Source organism: Physeter macrocephalus, chromosome 13 (assembly GCF_002837175.3).
Source record: "Physeter macrocephalus isolate SW-GA chromosome 13, ASM283717v5, whole genome shotgun sequence".
In the NCBI taxonomy this organism is placed as follows: Eukaryota; Metazoa; Chordata; class Mammalia; order Artiodactyla; family Physeteridae; genus Physeter; species Physeter macrocephalus.
This window is the reverse complement of record NC_041226.1, coordinates 13549794-13577709: the sequence shown is the minus strand read 5'-3', so window position 1 is coordinate 13577709 and position 27916 is coordinate 13549794. Positions and strand designations below refer to the sequence as shown.

Genomic DNA, 27916 nt, shown 5'->3' with positions numbered 1-27916 from the left:
TTCTCATCCTTCTCTCTTACTTGCTAGCTAGAACATGAACATGATGGCTAAAGGGGGGAAAGCCATTTGGGACCATGAGGCAAACTTGGGAATGGAGGCTATCACAGAAAAACAATAAGCTAGAAGCCTTGAGTCCTAAATCTTTGTGAAGCAAAGCAACCCATAACATGACTTAACCAACTTTTACATGACAGGGAAATCACTTCCTAACTTATTAAGTTACTCTTATTTTGATACTCACTGTTGAACCTTGCCATAACTGTATTAAATGAAAAAAAAAATTTAGGAGAATGAGATTAACCTAAATTCACATGAGCTGAATTCAAAACTTAAAATGATTCCCCATGACAGTTAAAATTATTCTGGAGAATGTCATAACAGAAGTTGTGTAATGGATAAAGTAATATGGAGACATATCTCACTTCAATTTTTGGAATATAGTTCAAAATACAAGAGCTCTCAGAAAATTGAATAATGTGAAAGTTTTCAAAGAGAATGAGATGGCCATCTGTCAAGTTATAAAACCCTACCTTAGTTCGAGAGACTTAACTACGGTACTTCTAAGTTACCTCAAACTTAAAGAATCTGGGATTTTATGTCATACAGCTCCAGTCATCACTAATACACCAACACTACCCATTGTGCTAAATTAATTAAGTGATTATATGAGTAAAGGATGAAGTCATTGAAGCTTGATAGTTGTTAACCAAAGAAGGCAGAAGAAAGAGAAGAAAAGAAGCTGTATATCCAAGTATAGAAAAGCAATACTAAATGCTTGCACTTCCTGTCCACTTTCTTTAGCCTGCAGCAATTAATACAAATGCACATCCTTGACAGCCCAAATTTTATGATGAATAAGTATGGTACTACACACTCTATACATAAGCTAAGCTCCCACTGATAACTCAGAAATGCCCTTTATGATGAACTGAAGGGATGAGAACAAGGTAGAGATTATGAACTCTGGAAGAAAACCAAAATACTAGGTAGAGGGTTTAAGAGAAGTGCTGTGACATGAGAGAACCAAACTACAGGATGAAAGGCCGGAAGAGAGGCCTGGAATGGATCTCTTGCTAAAGAGAGAAACAAGCTAGTATGCGTGCTCTATCCCAAGGAGAGAAAAGAGGAAAAAGGTAAAAGGGCGAAACAGTGTAATTTTTATCTCATTACCACCTCTCTTGATCTCTAAATAATATCTTCCTACATATTCCTTATTAAACCCAGAAATAAAATCACGATGCTAACAGAGGGAGAGCGAGAGGGAGTGGAGTAGTTTGTAATGGTGAAAAGCACAGTATAATCTTCAGAGAATTTTAGACTATAAGGAATTTTTTTCTCTTCCTATTGGTAGGCATTCCAAGAGTTATGTGTCCCTGACAAATGATTACTCACATTTCTGAGCCCTTACATTAAAATCTAGTGTGAACATGAAGAATAGAAATTTCAAATGTTTCAGTCTGTGCTGTTAAATATCTTAAATATATAGTTTATAAATGAAAATAAGCAGATCACCAAATCATAAGAATTATTAAGCATATAGGAAAAATTGTTTTATTAATAAAGTATTCCAAATAAAGTAGAATAGCTAAAGTCAATACTAGAGTGTATTCTAAAGACAGCAGAAAGTTAACAAATTTAATTCACTTTATATTAATTCCAAATTTGACCATGAAAAATACACATCGCCTCGCAAATCCCGTTACACTTAAAAGATTTAAAGCGATGGCTAAAAAACAAGAATGTCAATTCTACCAATGGAAGTAAATGACTAGTAAAATGAAATAACTTAAAACTGCCTTTGTTCTAAGTAATTATGATGACTGAGTTTTCTTTAATTGCTTGCTCCCTTCCTCCCTCTCCATTATTCTGTAATGCCTGAACTTGTCTCATGCAGCGCTGTGGGAAAAAATTACAAAAGCTATGTTGAATAAAAATGTGTGTCTGTCGGTAAATTTCATTAAAGTGAAATTCCAAAGCTTCCTTTTGACATATAATCATTTGCAAAATTTACACTAATGTTCAGATACAGAATAAAGGAAACTTAAAAGACTTAACAACTCCTCAGTATGGTTTTCTGTTCCTCTTCACTGCCCTAATCTGCTACTGACGATCACTTGATTTAATGAAAGGCCAGTGTTATACCAACTTAAGCAGACCAACACTGACTCTTCTCTTACAACCCATGCTCCTGAAATGCCTAGACTTTATAACCAGCAATATCATGAAGACATGCATTACCCTGTTTGGAGCACACAAAAAAAACTTTTTCCAGTTGCAACACCCAAATTATGTGTCCAGTAACTTTATCTGTTAAGTTCCCAGTTATCCTCAGGATATTATTAATCTCTGTAATTCTGAAACAGAGATGTCCCTCACTCACTCTCTCTCCTCTCTTCTCATAATTAATCCAATAAAAACAAAACACATCACAATCTTCATTTTTCCAATTTTGAATTTCCGTGAAAATGAACTTCTCTGTCACCTCCATCTGGCTAACTGGTTCTTAATTCTTCCCTATGAAACCCATGATTTTCCTCCCTATAAACAGTTTAGATATTACAAACATTATTCTTTCATATATTCTGTTCTTTTTTTGTCCAAAAAATAACCTCCGTGATTTTCTAGACTTTGAGGACATCCACTTAGCATTTATTCTTCCCAACTAAAGAAGCCTAATGTTTTAGTCTGTACTTACAGACTTTATGCCATTTAATACTTTTAGGGTTCTTCTTTGGTACTTTCAACATTGTGTATATTTCTTGAGTATGGTAAAATTTTCCTGTGAAAAATGAAGAAACAAGAGAACACAGAATATGAAAGAAACATATTGTTGAACCAAATTCTCATGCTTATTTTAAAACATCTTTTCCTACAGATAATTATATATACCTAGGGTGAAAGAAAACTTTCAAATAAGAATTCATTCCCTTCCTCTCAGTGTTGCTGTGATGAGGGCAATGAGACAGAAAACTGAATCATACATCTCTCCCTGCTTCTCTTTCATTATCAGGACCAGGAACTGGAGAATTCAAAGTGGAGAGTAAAACAATGTAACGTATTTTGTTAAGGCCACATGCTATCACAATCACTCTCTGAGTTCTTCCACTTGCTAGCTCTATAACCTTGGGAAAGTAACTTAACCTTTTTCTGCCTCAGTTTCCTCTAAAAATTGGGATAACAATAGTGTCTTTGAATTGGGTTATTATGGAGATTAAATGAGGCAATCTATTAAAATAATAATCATGGTATCTGTCATATAAAGCACGCAATAAACAGATCTCCTTACTTTTTAATCACAATGATTCTTTCCTCCTCTCATGAGGCCATGGTGTCAAATATGAATGACACTGATGGAATATTGGGACACTTGCTCATAAACATAGTGCTCTGAATGCAGCCTACTGAAAACCACTACACATCAAAATCTACTGCACATCAAAAATATACACATCCAAAAAATTTTTTTAATTTAAAAAATATGCATTGCAATACACATTATTTGAATCCTTCAAGCTTAGAATATAGTATTTTAATTTTAATTACTTTAAAGAAGGAATTATCAATGCCACCAAGGTGTTTAGCATTGCTTGGGATACCTTGAAGAATGTAGCAGAAGTACAACAGGGCCTGTCTTCTAGAGCTTACCTTACGCTAAGATGACAAATACATCACCCAGCTTATAACATCAAACATACTATTAAGATAATATAACACTAAGGGATAAATTGTAGAATGGGTTCCAAATGTTTTACAGAGGGGGAAAAAGATAAAAGAGAATTCAAGTTATAAAGAAAGATTCTATATATTAAATATGTTGGAATTAATCTAAGCATTAAAGAATTTTTGACTAAGTCTTAGCTATCTCATTAGATGAAAAATATCCCCTGAATACGGGCCTGATTTATGCTTCTCCTGCACATTTTCATTCACTGAAAAAATTTCTAAGCATCTTCATGTATCAGGTATTGAGGAAGGTATTGGGAATACAACAATAAACCTAGTACATGCCTCTCACTGAAAAAACCTCTGGAATTTCCTGCTCCTGACGTTGGTGGAGTGGCTTGTTGAAGAGCAGTATTTTCAAAGGGTTAGTCTGAAACAACTATAAAAGTTGCAGAGAATAAGAAATGGATGTGTTTAAAGATAGAATAATTTAAGTATTCAAGATATTGGGGAGAAGTGGAAGTACACTGTGGTGCTTTTCCCTTCAAGATATTTGTTAGGCTATAAAAAGGGCAAGATTAAGAGGTTGAGAAAAAAAGCAGAAAACAGTGCCCAAAACGCTGAGAATCTGAGTTGAGTTTTGAACAATCTAATGAGACTGGGGAGACAAAAACTGGAGTTCAGAGGCCCTCAAAGAAGATGGCACGGATAAACACCCCAGACCTCCAGAAAAGACTTTGAAATGACCAGATTTAGGATTTAGGATTAAGGGGCAGAGCTCACATACAAATCCAGCATTGATCCAGCTCAGTTCAAGACCTGGTAAAGGTGATCTGTTCCTGCTCTAGGGGCAGAGTAAATTAATATTAAATCCTCTCTGGACAAAGATAACATCAAGCAGAACTTCACAAATTATCTCTGTAATTTTTCATACCAATATCTGGTATTTAATTTTTTTAATTCTTAGGCATGCCAAGAGAGAGTTAAATGCTCAGAAATTGAGAAAAATTTAAAAAAGAAACAGACTTCAGATGATGCAGACTTCAGAGTTCTTATACAAGGATGTTAAAATAACTGTGATTAATGTTTTCAGAAAATAGATGGGAAGATGGACAAATTGACCAGAAACTGAAATTCATTAAAAATTCTAGAATGAAAAAAACAATTAGTCAAATTAAGAAATTTATAGACAGATTAAATAGGAGACAAGAGTTTTAGAATGGGAAGTTAGGTCAATTGAAAGCACCCACACTAAAGAACAGAAGGGGAAAATGATGGAAAAAAAGTTGTATAAAAGACCTAGCAGACTAGTTATTGAAGACCTAGAAGGAGAGGAGATAGTGAGACAAAATGAGTATCTTACATGATATTGCCTGAGGATATTACTAAAACAACAATGACATTAATCCACAAATCCAAAAGGCTCTATGAAGCCCAAGCACGCTAAATAAAAGTCATAGTAATACTGCTGAAAGACAAAGACGAAAAGAAAAATTTTTAATGTGCTAGAGGAGAAAGATTCAGTACCTTCAAAGAACAAGGCTGACTTTCAATAGGAACAATGAAAACCATAAGACAATAGAATGCCATGTTTGAAGGGCTGAAAAGTAATTGCTGACCTAAAATTCTACACCTGAGGAAAACAATTTTCAAAAAGGAAAATAAAGATAAAAATCTACTAAATAGCATTCTTCAGGCAGAAGGAAAAATATCCCAAATAAAAGCATGGAAATTGAGAGACAAATGAATAACAATAGAAAAAATAAATATATGGATAAATCTAAATGATTATTCACTTGTAAAACAATGACATGAATTTCTTGGGGTTTAAAATATGTGCCCTCAAAGCACAAAAGAAGGGCTAGAGATGCATGGTCCTGACACAGTGATAAAAACACTACTTTAGAGTAGATTTACTTTGTCAAGGATATACGTAATCTCTATAGCAACCACTAAAACAATAGCAGAAATACTGTTGTATTTACTAATATTTATTTCCTTCTATTCTATTTAGATTAAATTTTCTATTTCTAATTTGTTGAGATGGATGTTTAGATCATTAATGTTGGCCTTTTGTAGTGTAAGCCCTGATAATTGTGTTTTTTTGTTCTTGTTTGTTTGTTTTTTGTAATGCTAGTGCCTGACTTAAACGTAGATTGCAGACGCATCCACTTCAAAAAGGCATTCACTTCAAAGACCGCTATCTCAAATAAACACATTGCCAGGCACACACTAGATAGAGCCAGGATGTCTCCCCACATGGAGGTGCCTTTGTTTTAGAGATCTTGGTTGATTTCTACTGGGTTTTTTTCTCTTCCAGCTCTTAAAATTTCGGCTCTTATGTTTTAAATTCACCAATAAAGAGTGAGTCCGCGAAACCCTTAGGTCCCCATCCTCAATCCCAATGAAAGTAGAATCCCAGGCCCCTGTGGTCTCTCACTATGCATGACCTTGCTGTGTGGACCCAGATGTGCAGTATAATTTCCAGGTCTTGTAAGTAATAAACATTTACTTTTACAAAGTTTCCTGATGGTTATCGCTGGCGAGCATCTTGCAATTATAACAAGAACTGCAAGAGCGGGTCCAGCCACAACATTTATTACTGATAGGCTGAGACCGGCACACAACACCCTTCTTTCTAATGTATGCAATTGGGGCTATAAATTGCCTCTTTAACTTTGTCCCACATGTTTTAATGTGTCTTATTTTTATTAGCATACACTTCAAAATATCTTCTAATTTTCATCTTGACTTCTTAATTGATCCATACGTTATTGGTAACTGTATTCCTTAACTTCCAGACACTTAGGAATGTTTTTAATGATGTCTAGATTAATTTAACTGTGTCCAGAGAACACACTTTGTATGATTTCAATCCCTTGAAATGTACTGACAATTAATAAGTGGCTCAGTGTACAGTCAATTTTTATAAATATTTCTTAGCACTTGAAATAAATAATAGAAAAAAACAAGAAGAATCCACATAAAAACTTGTTATTAGCATAAACAAGTAAATTTAGCAGGGTTGCTAGGTACAAAGAATATATTTAAAAATCAATTGTATTTCTATATACAATCAACAATTCAAAAATGAAAAAAATTTTAATGGTACTATTTATTAAAAACAGTGTGGTAAACGGGATGCAAGCCATTAAGACCCCCTTAATGAAAATCTTATTAAACCAGCCACCAGCAGTACTGTCAGAAGATGAGGGCTTCCTATCCCAGCAGCCTCTTGAGAATTTTCCTTGTTGACAAGGAGCCATCTTGCTCAAGAGCATGCCTTTCCTGAGGCAATCCATATCCAATAATTGATCACCACCCAGGGGCAACTCTGATGAGATGCATTTACTCACAGGTCCCTTTGGGTTTGGCCAAGGCTTTGTCAGAGCTATGTTAAAGTTTGACTTCTTCCTCTACCCAATCGTGCTTCCTCTCCCTCTCTTCCACAGGTGTTCACCACTAATAAATAACCTATATGCATCTGCTAATCCCAAATAGCAGACGCAAGCTATTATATATAAGATGGATAAACTAGGTCCTACTGTATAGCATAGGGAACAATGTTCAATATCCTGTGATAAACCATAATGGAAAAGAATATTAAAAAGAATGTATTTGTATAACTGAGTCATTTTGCAATACAGCAGAAATTAACACAACATTGTAAATCAACTATACTTCAAAAAAAAGGGAAAAAAACCTATATGCCAAACTCCATCTCGGCATCCACTCATACCAACCTGCAACAATTGGTACCAGGAAAGTCCTAGAAAGCAGGCAATAAGATGAGGTGTTAGTGCTGAATCACTTGCTGCTCAACAGGTATTGAGGACCCCATGACTGGAAGTAGCAAAGGCTGCCATTGACATAGGTGCTGGTCCAACTGTTAAAACTATAACAGGTGATCACTGGGGTAGTGTGCCAGTGGAGAAGAATGCACTACCTAATGCAAACATCAGGGTTTTGAGAAGTAACAAATAAAATAGTACCTATAAGAGCAATGGGATTAGATGGCTATTGCTGCATGTCATTGACACCCTAAAAAATAATAATAATGAAAACATCCAAGGGATGAACAGGCAACTGAAAGATAAGTGTGAAAAACACCAGACCTCCTTGGTAGCTCAAAAAGAATGTCTCATCTTCTGCAGGCAAAGGGCAAAGAAAGATCAGGACCGGGACCAGGATTTGGGAGTTAGAGCAGCCAAATTCCAGAGAAAATTAAACACCCAAACATGTTAGGTCTGTTATGCCAAGATCAGTGCTCTTATTATGGGCAGGGCGAGGAGCGAATGAGACCAGGACACTTGGGATAAGGATCTGGGCCCTCCAGAGCAGTAAAATTTTTGAATTCAGAGATTAGAGGCATGTCAGGAAGTCCCCTCCAAAGTAAAAGACAAATTATTGCATCTTGTGTCTCTCATCACAAAGAAGAAAGCACAATGCCTGATAACCTTTCCTGGTTCACGAAGGAGCATATTCCACACCTGGTGACACTACTTTGACTATACAAGGTGAGATGTAATGTTTCAAGCTTTGAGAGGGACCCAGAGCACCAAAGGCTCTGCAGCAGGTCTAGGCTGGGGTGCAAGCAGTTCTGCGCCTTGAGCCATATGATTCAGTAGATGCTATTGTATTAGAAATACCAATGTTGGGAAAAGATGCCACGTGAAACATGGAGCTTACAGCAAGCCCCAGAATGCAGTCCTCTGATTTTCTGGAGCAAACCCATACCATCTTCAGTAGAATTATACACCATTGTGAGGAGGGGGGAATCCTATAATTTTATTGATCTCTGGTAGAGACTAAATGCCTGACCATGGAATACTAAGTGACCATGGATCTGGAAATGCATATCATAAGCTGGGCTCTGTCAGACCAGATAAGTCATAAGGACAAGCAGACTCAGAAATAGTCCATCATAAGATGGAAATGGTATATCCTGGACCCAGCACTGGCAGAACCAGATTGCATAAGGAAGTTACAGAAGGAGAGAGCCCAGATCCCAGTGTCGTTCCTGTGCACCTCTGTTAGCTCAGATCTGTGACCACATAGAGGATTTCTTATTACCATCTGAAAGAGAAAGAAAAGACACAAGCAAGCTTTATAGATGAATCAGCTCAGTATGTAATGCAAGGCAAAAATGAACAATAGTTTCACTACAGTCTTATTCAGAAGCATCCTTAAACGACAGTGCAAGGAAAAATCCTCTCAATGGTTGGATATTTGGGCAGAGCAACTAGCCATCCTCTTTGTGTGAAGAAATAGTCCCAGGTTAGAATGTATATAAACTCATGGATGGAGAATAGCCTGTTCAGCTGTGGCCTAAAAGCAGAAAGATTGGAAGATAGAGACAAGGAGGTCTGGGGTAGAGACATGTGGATGCACATATGGGAGCGAGCACAAAGTATGAAGACCTTTGTGTCACATGTTAAAGCATATCAAAGAGCATCCACTGCAGGAGAGGCACGAAACAGCCAACTACAAAAAAATGATCTAGTCTGGTGGCATCAGCCAATGTCAGTGATGTCACCACAAAGACAAAACAGGCACATGAATGGAGTGGCTGAGATGAAAGATATGGAGGCCCAACTGTGTGAGCTCCCACTGACTAGGGCTGATTTAGCTACTGCTGCCACTGAATGCCCAACCTCAGAGCAGCAGAGGCCAAGGTTAAGCCCCCGTAGGGCATTATTCCTCAAGGAGTTCTACCAAGTTCCACCGTATGGGGTCAAGTTTACTAAATGGGCTTCTTACTTCCTAAAAAGTCCAATGACTTGATTTCAGAGAAATAGATACATATTCTAGGTATGGGTTTGTTTTTCCTGCACTTCAAGCCTCAGCTAGCACCACTATGTAAACGCTTAGAGAGTATTTGCTCCACCACATGGGACCTACATAATATTGCATCAAAACAAATGACCTGTTTGACATCAAAGGCAGTACAAGAGTGGACCCTGACAACAGAAAGTTAGGATTACATATTACACCACCAGAAAAGCTCCTGTTGTTGCTGAAAGTCACAGTCAATGTGCCAGTTTAGAGGCAATCCACCATGAGGATAGAATTCCCTCCTCTGTGAAGCAGTGTATATACTGAACTAAAGAACTGTTGGTGGTAACGTGCACCTAATAGGAAGAATACATGAGCATGGGAACCAGGGCATGTGATGGCCTGCTTATCATCACTCCCCATGACCCACTGAAGGACTTTGGAATTCCCATCCCCAAAGCTCAGAGCTCTGTAGGGTTAGAGGTCCCGATCTCTAAAGAGAGCACACTTTCACCATAGAACAAAACAATAGTTCCTTTCAACTCCAAGCTATAGCACCACCAGGACTAGCAGACAAGAAGAATCACCATCTTAATAGGAATAATTGGCCCTGAGCATAAGAAAGAGGTAGCATTCCTATTTTACAGTAATGGCGACATTGGGTACTTTTGGTCATCTCTGGGATTCTCTTGCCTAGTTGAGACAAGTATAAAGACTTTAGCCTGACAAGAGCATGGAGACTAGGAACTCAGCCTCCTCAGGACAATTCATTAAGATGACCTGGGGTAGTACTAAGTTTGAGGGAAATCTAAGATGGATAATGGAAGAGGGAGACAATGAGTATTAGTTGCAGCCCACACAATCTGCAGTGATGGGGGCTATAAGTCTTCCTATGCGCCTTCCTCTTCTAAGTTTCTCCAGGAAGACAGGTCATCAGATTCTGGTGGAGCTGCTGCCAGAATGTGCTTGAAGAAGTGGATTTGAGCAACGTAAGAAGAAGTCTGTGATGGACACACCACAGGAAGTAGACTGAGATGGACATAAAGATGTACCACCCAGATCCTGCTCCAAAGAAGGGTTTATTATTCCAGATTCTTGAAGTTCTGTGGGCTCCTTCAAGGGTGCCTCAGCTGCAAAGAGCTACCTCACACACAAGAGTACACATTTCTGGGGTAGTCCACACCCAATGACTGATTGTTGCCAGGGTATAAAGGTCTGACAATTTCTGCCCCTCCAGAGATATCTGTGATGGGCTGTATTTGCTCCCCACACCTTGTGGGGTTAACCAAGGCTTTTCCAGGCTTGCATTGCAGTTTGACTTCTTTCTCTGCCCAGTTTTGCTTCCTTTTCCTCCCTTCCACAGGGATTGATCCCTTATAAATGTCTGAACACTAAACTTTTTCTCATCTGCTTCTGAAAGACCCAATCTATGACAATCATCAAAAAACAACAAATATCCAGGAATAAATCTAACAAAATATGTGTGACTTCGTAGAAAAATGAAAAAAATGTTATTAAGAGAAAGTAAAGAAGATCAAATAAGTGAAGGAATAATTCATGTTCATGGATTGAAAGTCAATTTTGTACAGATGTCCATTCTTTCCAAATTGATCTAAATGTAATGAAATCCAAAAAAAATATCTCAGCAAGTTTTATCTGTGAAAACTGGCAAGCTGATTCTAACATACATATGAAAATTCAAAAGGACAAAAACAGCTCATGCAAAATGAGGTAGAACAAATTTAGAGAAGTACAATTTAGTAAATCATAAATTATAAAACTACAGTAATTACAAGAATGAAGTAATGGCAAAAAAAGATGGACTAATAGATGAATGGAATAGAATCAAGAATTCAAAAAATGCATATATAGACATTTGATTTATGACAAGGTGATGCTGAAGAGCAGTGTAGGAAAGGATGTCATTTCAACATATGGTTTTGAATCAATTGGTTTCCATATGGAAAAAAATTATCTTAACACCTATCTCACTTCATGTTCAAAAATCAATTCTAGATGAACTGTAGATATAAAAGAGATAAGAGTAAAGCTTCTAGAATATAATATAGAAGAATATATTCATAACCTTGGAATAGACAAGGATTTCCTATACAGGATGCACACACACACACACACACACACACACACACACATACACACATAGTCATTTCTTCATCAAAAGACACAATTATGATAGTAGGAATGCACAGAGTGGGAGAAAATATAATCAACAAAGGAAATGATTCCAAATAACCAAAGAACACCTACAAATAAATAAGAAAAAGATTAAGCCCATCGAAAACTTGAAAAATCATTAAAAAGAGGATAGGGCACATACAAATGACCATTAAACGTATGAAAAATTACACAACCATATTAGTCATTAGAGAAATACAACAGTATACCACTTCACAACTATGAATAGCTAAAATTAGGAAGATTGACAATAGTAGAGAGACTGGAATTCTCATGCATTGATGATTAGCACAATGTGACACCACCACTTTGGAAAACTTTCAGTAATATCTTCTACAACTGAAAAACATATCATATGGCTCAACAATTCTACTTTTCCTTTGATAGCTAACAGAAATGTACACGTATGTTCTTTAAAAAACAATACAGACATGATCACAGCGGCACTATAATAGCTCAAAACTGGAAACAACCCAAAATCTATTTAGAGTTGAGTGGACCAAAAAATTTGCTATATCCAAACAATGGAAGGTTATCTATGATGAAAAATGACAAAATACTGCTACTTACAATAAAATGGGTGCATTCCAGAAACTTAATTTTGAACAAAACCAGACCCCCAAAAATCATCATACTGCATGATTCCATTTATATAAACCTCAAGAGGATGAATGGAAATAACTTATGGAGAGGAAGAGTGGGTAATGACTGTGAGGGTCACAAGAGGGGTTCCTGGGGTACCAACAATTGCTCTATTTCTTGACATGGGTGGTAGTGATATGAGTGTGTTCACTCTGTGAAAATGTATTGATCTGTACACATAGGATCTGTGTACTTCCTTTGAACCATAATAAGTTACATGCCCAGTACAATGTCAGGTAAAAGGAAACAGATATCTGTTGGTTTAACTTGTGGACTTCATTTGCCATACACACAAGTGCATCAAAAGAATGAGAAATCTGGGCACAGGGCTGAAATATAAAAAGCAATGCATCCTCACAGGTGCGAAGGAGGGCTGAAGGGAGAGACAGGCCCTTATGCTGGTGCCAAGATCACTACGCCCCTGGCAAAGCTGTGTGTACCCATGTGTCAGGCTCATTTTATAGAAGAACACGTTGCTAACTCTGTAAGGCTATAGACCTAAACACACAATTCTGTTTCTACGTTCACATCCTGTACCATACCTTATGTTTTACTTTGGCTGCTGAACTGGAATAGTCATTGCCTCCGTTATTTCTAAGTGGAGGGGGTTTTTAGTACTACATTTATGAGTTTCTCATTTTTTAAGTGGGTAAACCTGGCCCACAGCACAACGCTAAATACTTTTATTAGTAAAAACACCATCCACTGCAGACACGTTCTTCGCAGGGAAAAAAATCTGGCTTCTGGATACTTTGGTCTGGCCAACAGACATCCCACCAGGTTTATAGTGAAAGATCAGAGTTCTCTCACAACAGCATGAGGAATATTTCCCATCCCGGGATGACTGACTTCTGAGAGGAGTTTGCAGGACTGGCAAGACAACGCGTGGACCAGGCCAAACCAAACATCGAGTGGAAAACTCCACTCAGACAGTGTTCCACGGGCCCAGGCCTCCTGAGGCCAGCCCACATGTGCCGCTGACTTCAGTTAGCGATGAAGCAGCAGCCAAACAGTACTGCACATACTGTACAGAGAGTGTGCCTCAGCCAGGTAGAGGGAAGGATGACAGGGCCACCGGGACACCATCCCAGGTCTAATCAGAAGAATACACTCTGAGTTTTCCAGGACCTCATAATGCCAGAGATATTTTGAACATGGCTTTGAGCAAATATTTTGAGCATAAATGGCTCTTGGGACCCATGTGTCTAAATATTTTCCCTTTTATGCTAGGAGAGAAGAAACCTTCTTTTCACATCTCTACAAAGTGAAAAACATTTTTAAAGAAAACTTTATTTAAACCACAAATGTATCCTACCAGATTTTGCCATCTCCCTTCAACGTTCTTATTCCTCAATTGCAAATTCACTAGTTAGGAACAGTGCTTCTATACATCCTACATCCTGACAAGCACACTATTCATACCCCAAAGTATCGAATATTTATTCACATGATCGTTACATCTACTTTGTTAATTTATTCTAAAAACTTTAAAAGGTGCTATGGAAGCACCTCTGAAATTATGCCTCCAATACGAAAACGTTCATGAAGAAAGAAAACAAATAATTGAAAGTTGTTTGCATATTTACTTTAAAATATGTGACATTTATCCATTTGGTCTAAAACTGGAAGGCACGATGATGCATATATGTGACAAATGCAGAACAAGACATTCTCTCCCCAAAAGATGAAAAATCGCTTTACTTACAGCATATTATAGTAGATTTCACAGAGCAGTTGAAGATGTCAGAAGATTTCTAAATGTGAAAAGAAAGATTTATTTTTAAAATTCTATGAATTTCAAAGAATTGTGCAGATATATAAATCAGATTAATTATATTACATGCACTAATATTTCTATGACTAACGATGGCTGTTAACACCCAATTTCCAAAAGGATAAATATTTCCTGACACATAAATTCTTATAACTAGAACAACATAGTTTTTCCAAATAAATCATTTCACATCCATTTAAATAAAATCACACTTTATTGGGCAAAGAATAAAGAAAGAATCAAAAATTAGTGTAAGCTGTTAACTCTTAACAAACGTCAGTTGCCTTCTGCTGTGCTTCCTCGTGCTTCCTCAGAACTCCACATCACCCCCACTTTTTCAGTCATCTCAGTAAAAAGTAAAGATTCTGATCCTTCTTCAAAGGGTGAAAGGCTGAAGCCCAGGTCAATTCACTCACCAAGGAGATAAGATTTCCCCCAGTATCCATTTTCCAATGCCAAAAGGTTTATGAGGAAAAAGAGATGGGTTATTTTGTCCAATCCAGAAAATGTTTTGACTAAAATATTTTTTATCTTTTTCTTTTAAGATAATATCTAAATTTTTATAGCTACTTACAGTTTACAAAGTGCTACCCACTATTTTTTTTAATCCTCACCAGAGCAGAGCTCAGATCACTACTTTGTAGACGTAGAAATTGAAGCCAAAACCTGAGTCTAAGCCCTCGAGCCCCAGCACAAGCTTTTGCCTCTTAACCATATCTGAGAGAAAGAGATGAGGCTGCTTAGGACTCCCTTTTGTTGGGTGAGATGCAAAAAGATACAGAATTTAAAAGGAAAACAGATGCTAATGGAGCCTGAAAAGATGCTTGGCGATTCTGACTAGAATTGTGAGAAATTTTTTGATAAAGGAGAACTGAGACAGGAAAGTGATCATTTCAACCTTTAAGGAATTCACTAAAAAATGAGAACAACTTTAGTATTAGCTCTCTCAGAACCACGCTAAAGCAGGGGTTTTGACTGGCACTACAGAAAAAAAAAAATCTGGGACAAAACACCACATTTTGCAGTTGTAGTAAGGATGGCTCTAAGTTAAAGCTGCTTGTAACTCACAGCCCCACAACTTGTGGGAGTGTTAAAGGTTCCCACGATCCCCTTCTGCCTTCATCTTCTATCTGCTTCCACATGCACTGTCTCGGTGTCTCACTGTGTCAACCAAATTGTGAACTCATACACTTTACTGGTTTCAAAAGAATTAAAACAAATATTACCTTCTTTTAAAAAATCATACACAGATCAGTATGGGCAATGGAGGTTTTATAAAAGATTTCAGAAGATTAGAAGGGGGTGGCATAGCTCAAATTTTACAATTCACCTTTCAGGTATACTTTTTCAAAATTTCTCTGACAAAAATGGGATTTAGGGGTCCTATCTTGGTCCCTTCTCTAGCTGGCACCTCATCTATTCTCCCAACCTCTCATCTCCCCGCTAACTGCTCTTGCTTCTCACTGACTTCCTCTTCCTTCTCATTTTCCTTCCCATCCACCTCAAGAAAAGTAAAATGTTCCTTCCTGGCTCAAGTTTAACAATTTAGCGGTTGTCTTGTGCTGTTGAAATGTTCCTAAGGTCTCACCATCCAACCCCAAGAGATTACCCAAGTATATCCAACCCGCCCCCCCAGAAGCTCTTAAATATAGTTAGAGAGTAAAGGAATGGGCAATAGTCATAAATGACCAAATGACCTTGCCTGGCCATTGATTTTTTTCAAAAATGTACATTTAAAACTGATTTAGATAATGTATGATTTGTCTTATGCATTTCATATTCGTAATTGTTTTAGAAGTAAACTGCTTGTGTGTATCCAGGTCACATGAATTTGAAGGATCAGCAACTAAAACCCTTCATACAGAGTCCTGAGCAGTAAGTAAGGACATGGTCTCTGGAGGTAGACAGCGGAGTTGAAATTCCGTCTCCTCCACTGCCTTAGGCAAATTACTCAACCTCTCTGGCCTCAATTTCTTCAGGTGCAAAATAGAATGATAGTAATTACTTCCACCTCATAGGTTTATCATATGAAAAAAATGAGTTAATACATGTGAAGTCCTTAGAACATTGCCTGGCACATGGTAAGTACTGAGTAATGGTGGATATTATTAGAATTATCTTAACTCACTGCAGAACCCAGTGGTATCTTTTTACCTTATATCTCCTCTTAAGCATTTGCTATTTTTACTATTTATTTGTCAATTACTAATGTGCTACTTTGAAATAACCCTTATACATCTATAGTATAATAGAATACAACCTATATGTTTATCTTTATTCAAAGGTTTATAAAAGACTGTTCTAGATTATGACCTTACAGACATTGACTGCATTTTAACATCTTTCTATCTAACATAGTGCTCAGTAAAATAGCTTGCTCATATCAGGGGCTTAATTAATATTTACTAGTTCAAACACCAGCTGTAATAAAACCAATTGTGTGTTGATATATTTTTAACTTGGTTTGTGATACCTTACTGGAGAATCCCTCAAAATCTATTTATCAACTTGTGTTTGCCCTTTCTTCCCTCTCAATTACTGGAGATATTCTGACTTCCATTTCCATAAGCTTTTCACTGTCCCTACTGAAATTCCAGGCCAAAAAAACAAGTGTGAGAGAGAGAGAGAAGGAGAGAGAGGGAGAGAGAAGGCTAAATAAATATCTATCCATGGTAAAGACCATATTTCTGCACTTTATTTTGTTTTCCAGAAATTGCGTTTTCTATCATATTTCCAATGTAAAATATGCAAATAATTGCAAAATACTTTTAGTTGTCATTTTAAAATCTATTGGAAAATGTGGGCATACTTTAGGATGAGATGTTTTTCTCTTGTGCTTTTCATTTTACTTGAAAACTACTTTATTTGTATGTAGCCAATAGTTGGGGAAGGGCTAATCTATAACAGTCATTTTAACTATTTTTCACGCCAATGAGAAACTCAAGGATTAGAAATTACTTTCCAGACATTTAGGTCATGCTGCCTCTTCATTGTTCTGCTCATGTCTCTCATTCTCACTCCTGGGTGCATACACACCCCACCTTAAAGCAAGTTCTCAGACTCACAAGAAACCAATTTCATGAATTAAAGGAAGTCAGTCAAAGGGAAAAAGGGGGGGTAATTTTAGGTCTCTTGATCCTTTTTGTGTTGCAAAACCTGAGGCCTGGGATGCCTCCAAACACCTGCACCTAATCAGGAGAGCAAGAATGTGTTTTGTGGCTCTCTACTTACCTGTTAATGAAACAAATATTATTATTTTTACAGGATAATTTTGACCAAAATTCACTTGGCTAAGAAATTATAAATATAGAAAATCAAATTACGGACATATTGTGCCTCTTTGTATACATTTTAAAAAATATATATCAGGTTATAGAGATACAGACATATAAACTTGTCTTCAGAAATAGTAGCAGACATCCAATAGTGCTTAGTGGGAACACTGGAAAGAAGTAACAAGTAAAATACGTAATCTATGGTTTAACATAGGCTAAATTGGAGTTCATGTGTTGTATCATTCATCAACCCTCACTCTAACACCCACACCCAAGTTACGTATATACAGTAAGTGATATACATAGGCGCTTCTGTTTTGTAAGTAGAAGACGAGAAGGGAGCTTGTGGTTCGAGCCTAATACTAAGAAAAGAGAAGGTGGCAGGGGTACTATGATGTCTGTTCCCAGTAGAACTCTTGTTTTATGTTTAAGACCCTACGATTAGTGAAGTGGGGTCCAAAAATGATTAAACTCTTTGACATGAAAGATTCTGTAAGATATCGGACCCAAGAAGAGGTTCTCTGGGACTTAAATTTTTCAAAAGTTGAGGCATGGAATTGAGGAAGAAGCCATTCTTCCCACTGCTGCCTGGAATCCTATGACATGTTGGCAACTCAAGGACTGCAGCTTGAGACACATCTGAAGATATTTTTCCTGGAGTAAACTAGTGTCCTCATAACATAAAGTGGCAATAATGAGCCTTCTCAGGAAGCAATTCTATATACGTAGGAGCTAGAACATAAGAATACAAAGACTGGGCACCAAGCGACAGCTACATCTAGAGTACGGACGTTTTGAGGCAACGTCTTGGAAATACATGGAAATAACAGAGATAGATTGGGGGTGATAGTCTGAAATCCGCCATTATACATATAGAGGCTAGCACATCAGCAGATATGTGATTACACGTATACTGGTGTTTTAGAAAGCTAATAAATGAAATCATCTTTTCTTCTCCCAACTTCAGAAATAATTGAGAGATAGAAGCAGGACTTAGGCAGGAGGGAAAAAAAATACCCATTTCATTATTAATGGTTGGGGAATGTGGCTTAGGTGTTCAGTAATCATGAGCTTCCTAATACTGGATTCCCAAATTAAACAGTCACAGGCAGTGCCGAAGGCGGTAAACCTCCTCAACAGGGGTAGAGTCTGGAATGGAAGTGCATGACAGAATATGTGCTCTCTGTAGGAAAATCCATAGAAAAGGACATAATTAGGCTATATATGCAAAATTCCTCTTTCCAAAGTCACCAGTCACTTTGGGAGCACTGAGGGAGAGGATGGGATAAAACACCCAGGAATATCTCACTAGAGGGTGCAATAAAACACCGGTTTTACTGTCGTGGAAATTCTCCCACATGGAAAGCTGGGGCTTGTAGAAAGAATGTTCCTCCCCCATCAGCAATGTACAAGGAGCCTGAAGCTGAGCCAGTCATAAGCAGACTATTTATGGAACAATCTACCATGGTCTAGGCATGTGCCAACAATATGAATTAGATGCCAATAAATATTTGTCTTCTTAACTCCCAAAACTTAGTATAGATTGGATATATGTGCATTTCTACTCTTCTTACTTTTTCAAAGGCCTGGAGGAAGAAGCGTGCTTCCTAAACAAAATTGGTGGTAAATAAGGCCATTTAATAATCTTGCTATTACAAAGGTGATTTAGAAAAGGATTTCCACTTGCCATTTAGATAGTCCATGGAGATGAGGAGGGAAGAGTGATAGAGATTAGATTCAGATTCAAAATAACTTTTATAAAGTGCCCACTGTATGTCAAGAACGAAACTAATACTAATACTTTCATTTAATATAATTTAGTCCTTAAAACATACACACTAAAAGAAGAGAAATTAAGATTCAGAAGGTTAAATAACTTGTTCAAAGAGTCATGGTAAAGAAGAAATAGAATGATATTTTCAACCAAGTGTGACCCAGACTCATTTCATTCTGCTACACAGCAGACAGTATCAGTACATAGATATCAAAACAATTATAGCTTTTTAAATCTATATTTTGGGGACAAAACTAAAACACCTAGGCAACTTTGAATGATACTATTAGGTAAATTAAAGTAATCTACCTGATATCTTAACAGTTCTTCTAAAACCAATTTTAAATGATTTTTTAAAATATTAAAAGCATCTTTTCTGGGAACAATTTAAAGGATCAACAGCCATATGACTAGTATATTGGTAAATGGTCTTCATTCCCCCTTCAAATCATTGTTCATATATCCTTCATCAAACCCAAGCCTTGGAACTTTTACCACAGTTAGGGAAATTTCCCCTTGACAATGCACAGATACACAATAACCCAGTGATAACCACTCCCTTGCAGCTTTTGCACATGAGGCATTTTAAATGCTGGTGGAGATAATCTATCTCCAAACCAACATAAAATCTGAAGTGGAAGAAAACAGTCCCCCTCTTTTGTTAAGTGATAGTTCAGAGAAGGAGTACAGAGTGTCCTGAAGGTATATCAGAAACTATGCAGCTTAGCCTGCTTTGACTGTTCCCAGAGTCTCCCTTGGCTGTTCTGGCACACCTCCTCTCAGATTTATTTCCCACTACACCACTTCCCGAGTGATTAGAAATAAATACCAATGCCAAATAAGTCTAAATATGCCTGAGGTCCTCTCAAATGGCTTGGCACCTCCTGCTGCTTTCATTGGCAATTCCATGATGGGGCTTTCTAGAGAAGTTTTCATTTAAATTCAGCTAATGCAATAATTTTAAATTTTGATTGATTCATTTTCAAAAGTATTTCTACTCTTCTATTTGGAAAGACCAAGTTATACCCTTGGGTAAGAGAGAGAGAGATTTTACATAGACTTAGCCTTAAACATAAGTGGAATAAGCAATGATCTGAATAATTTGAGAGATATCACAGAAATCTAAATTATCTCAATATTTTTTGCCCCACTTACTTTTCTTGGCACTTCGTACCTTTTTATCTACCTTACTTGATATATTCACTTTTCAAGTCCCTTGTTTGAGCAGGAAAACTAAAGCAATTATCTCTGGAAGGCTGGCAAATACGTATTACCTAGGAAGAGGAGATGGGGGAAGGTTGTGTTGGAAGGGGGGGTCCATCTCTCATTGAAGAATAAGGGAGAACTGCTTTATGGGGCTGGCCATTTTTCATCTTTAGTAGCAGAGATTGATCAGAAGCTATGCATGTTGCACAGAAATAGAGAAAAATTATCTCATGTCTGTTACTTTGTGACCAAGGGAAGATCAATTTTAATATCTCAAACTCAATGTATGTTATCATAAAGTTCAGAGTAATTCCTGGAAATGGTTAGTTCAACAGTATGTAAACAATATGTAAATTGAAAAAAATAACCATATTGTTTTCCTTATATCAATTTAATCATCTGAAAGATGTGATAGCTCTAAAAATAACACATCCAGACTATTAAAAAAAAAAAAAAGTCTGGTGAAGAGCACTTCCCAAATGACAGAGTAAGGATCTCAAAAAATCTATTCTTCTATAAAAGTAATAAGAACATTGTCAACATTTTTTAAAATCAACATTTTCAGAACTCTGGAAATTAACTGAAAGCTTGCAACAATACGAGAAGAATTTATTCAAGGAAAAACACTGAATATCACGAGGAACAGTAGGCTTTTTAGCATTTTAACTCACCCTATTCCCATTCTCCTCTCCCCATTTTCACAGTAGCCATAAAAACCAACAGACTCACAATTATAGTAGCTGTGTAAACCATAAACCTAGCAGGCACTGGAGGGGGAAAAATAGGTTTGGATCTTCTTTAAAAAATCCCTATTCCTAGAGATTTGTTACTATTTGACCTGGCTATTAGCTCCCTAGAAGCCCTCACTTGCGGGACTCATCTTTATTTGGCATAACTCAGAGCTTACTCACTGTAAATAGGCTTTCCCCAGGGCATTTACTGACAACAATCAGCAGCAATTGTTTAATAACACGGTTGTCTAAGGTAGAGAAAATAGGGCAAATGAGGGGCTGACCAAAAAAATTAAAGGAAAAAAATGGGGAATAAGATATCTATAGTAGGTTGTGAAAAGGTCTGACATTATCTGGGAATGTAGAAGGCCACATGAATATGCAGGTGTATTTTTTATATTTTTAATTTTCTGTATATTATGATGTTTTGACATTGTAAGAATCTTTCTCTCTGGGGAGAGACTGCTCCTCCTGGGACTAGCCAATTCTTGGATACAGTAAAGGATTGGGAGGGAGCATGCCTTTGATGTGCAAACTAATCAGTCCAGACCTATACATCCTCTATCTGGCATGTGCAGCTCAAGGAGGCCTAATCATCCCAGGGCCAGGTACTGGCAGTAAGAGACCATCTCTATAGGCCAAAATTCACTGGAGTTATTTAAACTACTCAATCCTAGGCTATTTACCCTGGCCTCTCTTGCCTTTCCATAGAAAACCCCAATAAAGGCTCTGACCTAGACTTTCCCCTCACTTCTGAATTCTGTCTCCTGATCCAAACCTGGAATTCCTCATATGATCCTGTGTGGCGTTCCATGCTTCCTGTTTATAGAACTTGTGAGTACAATAAATTTTGTTTTCCTGAGACTTTCCTGTGTCCCCATTATGGCCACACTTGACTGACCATCACGTAAAAGAACAGAGAACAGCAGAGCTGTGAGCATGGCCAGGAAATATCTGAAAACTCTCACCTCAGGTTGACCTTGAGTCTCTGCACAAGCAGGAAATAAAAGCTAAGACAAGGTTGTAAACTACTGGAACACTGAAGGCATGCCCCCAACTTGCACACAAAGGCTTTCAACAAAGGAGGGGAGATGTACTGTTTCAGGGCATTTAAGGATATCTCTATCCAATCATAACTGACTACAAAGATAACTGAGCAGAGGCCTCAGTGGCCATGCATTACAAAGAATAGAGAGACTCTATAGAATTTGTTCACGAAAGTCACTAAAAAAGTAAACAGGCAGCAGCAATGGCTACAACAATAAATATTAATAACAACAAACTCTAAAGGGGGGATGTGAGCTCTAGAGTTGTATCATTATGTTATTTAAAATGTTCAGTTTTCAGCAAAAAAGAATGAGACATGCAAAAAATAGCTAAATATGACACATACACAGGAAAAACAGTCAATAGAAACCATCTCTTAGGAAGCCCAGATTTTAGATTTACCAGACAAAAACTTTAAATCAACTATTACAGATAAATAAAGGAAATTATGCCTAAAGAGTTAAGTGAAAGTATGAGAAATAATGTCTCACTACTTATATAATAACAATAAAAATATATAAATTATTAAAGAACTGTAGAGAAATTCTAGAATTGAAAAGTACAATATTGAACTGATAAATTCACTAGAAGAGCACAAAAATGGATTTGAGCTGGCAGAAGAAAGAATCAATGAACATGAAGACAGGCCAATTGATTTATCCACTGTAAGGAGCAGAAATTATAAAAAAATGAAGAAAAATGAAGAGACCTCAGAAGCTACTGGAATACCATCAAACATACCAACTATGCATAACAAGAGTTCCAAAGGGAGAAAAAAGAGAAAAAAAAAAAAAGGAACAAAAAGAATATTTGAAGAAATAATGGCTGAAATTTCTCAAATTTGATGAAAAACCTGCACATCTAAAATTAACCTGCATATATAAATACCTCAACAAACTACAAGTAGGATAAACTCAAAGAAAACCATAGTAGATACATCATAATCAAGCTATCAAAAGACAAAGAGAGAACTTTCAAAGCAGCTAGAGTGGTGACTCATCACTTACAAGAAATATTTAATAAGAATTACAGCTGATTGCTCATCAGAAATGATAGAAGCTAGGTGGCAATGAGATGGCATTTTCAAAGTGCTGAAAGAAAAAGACTTCTAACCAAGAATGTAATATCTAGCAAAATGATCCTTTCAAAACAAAGAAAAGATTAAGACAGTCCCAGATTAACAAAATCTGAGAGAATTTGTAGTCCTATAAGAAACAGTAAAGGAAGTCCTTCTGGTTGAGATGAAAGGACACTAGAAACAGGAATCTACACAAAAAAGTATAAAAAACCTAGCAAATGGGATGAAGTGAGATAGTGGCATTGACATATATACACTACCAAATGTAAAATAGATAGCTAGTGGGAAGCAGCCTCATAGCACAGGGAGATCACTTCGGTGCTTTGTGACCACCTAGAGGGGTGGGATAGGACGGGTGGGAGGGAGAAGTAAGAGGGAGGGGATATGGGGATATATATATGTATAGCTGATTCACCTTGTTATACAGAGAATCTAACACAACAATGTAGAGCAATTACACTCCAATAAAGATGTTAAAAAAAAAAAGAACCCTAGCAAATTTAACTACATAAGTAAATATAAAATACAGTATAAATGTATTTTTCATTTGCAGTTCTTTTCTTCTCCCATATTTGAAAGACAACTGCATAGAGCAATTAAAAAACTGTATTAATGGACATGTAATGTTTAGAGATGTGATTTTATGATAATAATAGCACAAAGAAGTGGGGGAGAAGATGGAGCTATACAAGATCAAAGTTTTTGTATACTATTGAAATTAAGTTATTATTACTCCAAACTAGATAGATATAAATTAAGATGTTAATTGTCATCCCTGGGGGCAAGAAGTAATAGCAGAAAAAATGATAAGAAAATTAAAATGATACAATAGAAAATATCTATATAATACAAAAGAAGACATTAATGGAGGAATAAAGAAACAAAGACATAGACATATAAAAAAACCAAATGGCAATATAGCTGGTGTAAACCTTATTACTAATTGCATTAAATGTAAATGGCTTAAACACTCAAATCAAAAGCAGAGATTGACAAATGAATAAAAATGCATGATCCAACTATATGTAGGCCACAAGAGACATAATTTAAAGACACAAACACATTGAGAGTAAAAGGATAGGAAAAGTAAACCAGGTGACAGTAACCAAAACAGAAAAGGAATGGCTATACTCACAAAGTCCATAAAATGGACTTTAAGACAAAAATTGTTATTCATGGTAAAGGATATTTTTTAATAACATAAAAAAATCAATCCATCAGAAAGACATACACATATATGTGTCTAACTATACAGCCCTTCAAATACACAATGGAATTAAAGGGAAAAAATAGATAATTCAACAATAATAGCTGGAGACCTCAATGCACAACTTCAATAATGGATAGAATTAGACAGAAGATCAATAAGGAAATAGTATCCTTAAATAACACTATAAGCCACTTAGACCTAACAGACATCTACAGAACACTTCATCCAAAAACTAAGGAATACATAGTCTTCTCAAGTGCACACAAAACATTCTCTAGGATATTCCTTATTCTAGGACATACAAGAGTCTTAATAAATTTAAAAGGATTAAAATTATACAAAGTATGTTCTCCAGTCACAATAGAATGGAATTAGAAATAAATAATAGGAAGAAATTTGGGAAATTTACAAATATGTAGAAATTAAGCAACATACTGCTAATTAATCAATGGGTTAAAGAAGAAATTACAAAAAAAAAGAATCACAAAGAAGAAATAAAAACTCTGATTTAAAATTAGAAGATAATTTAAGATAAATGAAAACAAAAACACTATGTACCAAACTTATGGGATGCAGCTAAAACAGTATATAAAGAGAAATGTATAGCTTTAAAAATATTATATCTAAAAAATAAAGATCTCATTATAATAAATTTAAAAGATCTTACATCAATAGCTTAACTTTTTGCCTCAGGAAACTATAAAAAAAAGAGCAAACTAAATTCAAAGCAAGCAGAAGGAAGGAAATAATAAAGACAAGAGTGAAAATAGATGAAATTGGGAACGGAAAAACAATAGATAAAATCAGCAAAACCAAGGACAGGTTGTGCAAACCTTTTCTAATAGGGTGACCTGAACAGTGGGAATAACCACCCAGAGGGTACACAGAAGCAGAGAGTAATACTACCTGCCAATGCCTCTGAGTAATGGTGGGGATGAGTGTAGAGGAGGAGAAAGCCATCATCATCATGGCCAAAATAGCCCTAACAGTGGATCCTGCACCCCCTCCTACAGATGTCCCAGTTGCCTCCATCTTTGACAGGAGCAAGTTGACATTTAGGGAAGCATTTCACGCTGTGTCAGAGTCTAATTGCAGCAATGCATCAGGTCTAGATTAACAGTTGGGTACTTGAGGTATCAGAATGTTCCATAGAGAAATGGCCATTTGTTGTACTAAGTAGCACAGCAATCAGATGTTTATCTGTAAGACTGAGTGGTAGGTAACATATCCAAGAGTTCATCAAATTCAGAACAGCGGCAACTGCCTGTGACAGACATCAGTGAATCTGGTGAAGCAGGAGCCACACAATCTCCCCTGTGAGAGAGAGCAAAGACAGGTGAGATACCTATCCCCTTCCCCTCCCTCTACCATATCTGGGATATCTTGGATCCCAAGAAGTGCAAGTCCTACCAGTTGGGGGGACTCCTCCCCATCAACTGTGATGTTAGCAATCTGTCCAGTACCATAGACAAGGATAGCACCCTTAATCCAACCACCAGGGTAGTGAACCCAAATCTTCTGGCTTGGATTTCCTTGTGGTTCAGTAAAAATTTCTATTTTATATACAGATATCCATCTCATTGGGCTATGCAGAGCAAAAAGCAAAGGTACATAAAAGAAAATGTTGAACTCAACAGCTCAAGTTGATGGTCATTATTTTTTAAGTACTTGTTGGAAAAAACAAAAACCAAATAACATTCTCTGCACCTTCAGAGTAAGCGAAGAAGGAAGTTACTGCCTTCCATCCCTTGCTGCTTAATAGCCAACGTGATCCCTTCAGGAAAGAGATGAATGGGGTGAAAGGCCTTTATAGGGTCCCCCATAGAGTGAGGTGTCAAATTACAAAACAAAGGTACACAATTGAAGGAAATGGGTGGTCAAACAGGCAATGCAAATGAGAAGTACCTTTTATAGAAATCACAATACTGAGACCCCAGATTGCTTGCCTAAAATGTGTGATCCAGGCAGGGGTTATCTTGTCCCCACCCATCAGCCATTTAAGCCCATACTTTAATTATGCATTAAAATGTTCCACCCTGTGGCTTGGGAATTTTATGGAGCATGGAGAGTCAATCACATGCCCCATGATAGGGCCATTGATGTGCAGCTTGGGCAGAAAATCCAGAGCAAATGCAATGTGCTTAAGGAACCTAAAAAGAAAATAAATATGGTCATGTAGGGTCTGGACTATGTAGCCTGAGTCATATGGGGATGGCTAGGTCAAACACCTAAAAAGTTTCAAATGCAGTCAGGATCCATCAGAACCCTCTGAACTGGACAAGAGGCCTGATGTGACCTGCCATCAAAATCTGTGGGGTGGACCAGAGGGCAGACAGCAGAAGCAAAAAGAACTACAATCCTGCAGTCTGTGGGACGAAAACCACATTCACAGAAAGGGAGACAAAATGAAAAGGCAGAGGACTATGTACCAGAATAAGGAACAAGATAAAACCCCAGGAAAACAATTAAATGAAGTGGAGATAGGCAACCTTCCAGAAAAAGAATTCAAAGTAATGATAGTGAAGATGATCCAGGACCTTGGAAAAAGAATGGAGGCAAAGATCAAGGAGATGCAAGAAATGTTTAACAAAAACCTAGAAGAATTAAAAAACAAACAGAGATGAATAATACAATAGCTGAAATGAAAAATACACTAGAAGGAATCAATAGCAGAATAACTGAGGTAGAAGAACAGTTAAGTGACCTGGAAGACAGAATGGTGGAACTCATTGCCGTAACAGAGAATAAAGAAAAATGAATGAAAAAAAATGAAGACAGCCTAAGAGACCTCTGGGAAAACATTAAACGCACCAACATTCGCTTCATAGGGGTCCCAGAGGAGAAGAGAGAGAGAAAGGATGCAAGAAAATATTTGAAGAGATTATAGTCGAAAACTTCCCCTAACATGGGAAAGAAAATAGCCGCCCAAGTCGAGAAAGCACAGAGACTCCAAGGCAGGATAAACCCAAGGAGAAACAGGCTGAGACAGACAGTAATCAAACTGACAAAAATTAAAAACAAAGAAAAATTATTAAAAGCGACAAGGGAAAAACGACAAACATACAAGAGAACTCCCATAAGGTTAACAGCTGATTTCTCAGCAGAAACTCTACAAGCCAGAAGGGAGTGGCACGATGTATTTAAAGTGATAAAAGGGAAGAACCTACAACCAAGATTACACTACCTAGGAAGGATCTCATTCAGATTCAACGGAGAAATCAAAAGCTGTCCAGGCAAGCAAAAGCTAAGAGAATTCAGCACCACCAAACCAGCTCTACAACAAATGCTAAAGGAACTTCTCTAAGTGGGAAACACAGAGAAGAAAAGGACCTACAAAAACACACCCAAAACAATTAAGAAAATGGTAATAGGAACATACATATCGATAACTACCTTAAGTGTGAAAGGATTAAATGCTCTAAACAAAAGACACAGGCTCACTGAATAGATACTAAAATAAGACCCATCTATATGCTGTCTACAAGAGACCCACTTCAGACCTAGGGACACATACAGACTGAAAGTGAGGGGATGAAAAAGATATT

At 37.0% G+C, this 27916-nt stretch overlaps 1 long non-coding RNA gene across 4 annotated transcripts in view; it reads right to left on the bottom strand.

Moving 5' to 3' along the window:
* Positions 1 to 27916, bottom strand: part of LOC114487481 (uncharacterized) — a 440556-nt gene that overhangs the window by 236222 nt on the left and 176418 nt on the right. For all 4 annotated transcript variants that reach the window (XR_008619003.1, XR_003682611.2, XR_003682613.2 and 1 more), the window contains exon 3: positions 13982 to 14030. This is a non-coding gene — a long non-coding RNA (uncharacterized lncRNA). The remainder of the gene's footprint in view (positions 1 to 13981; positions 14031 to 27916) is intronic.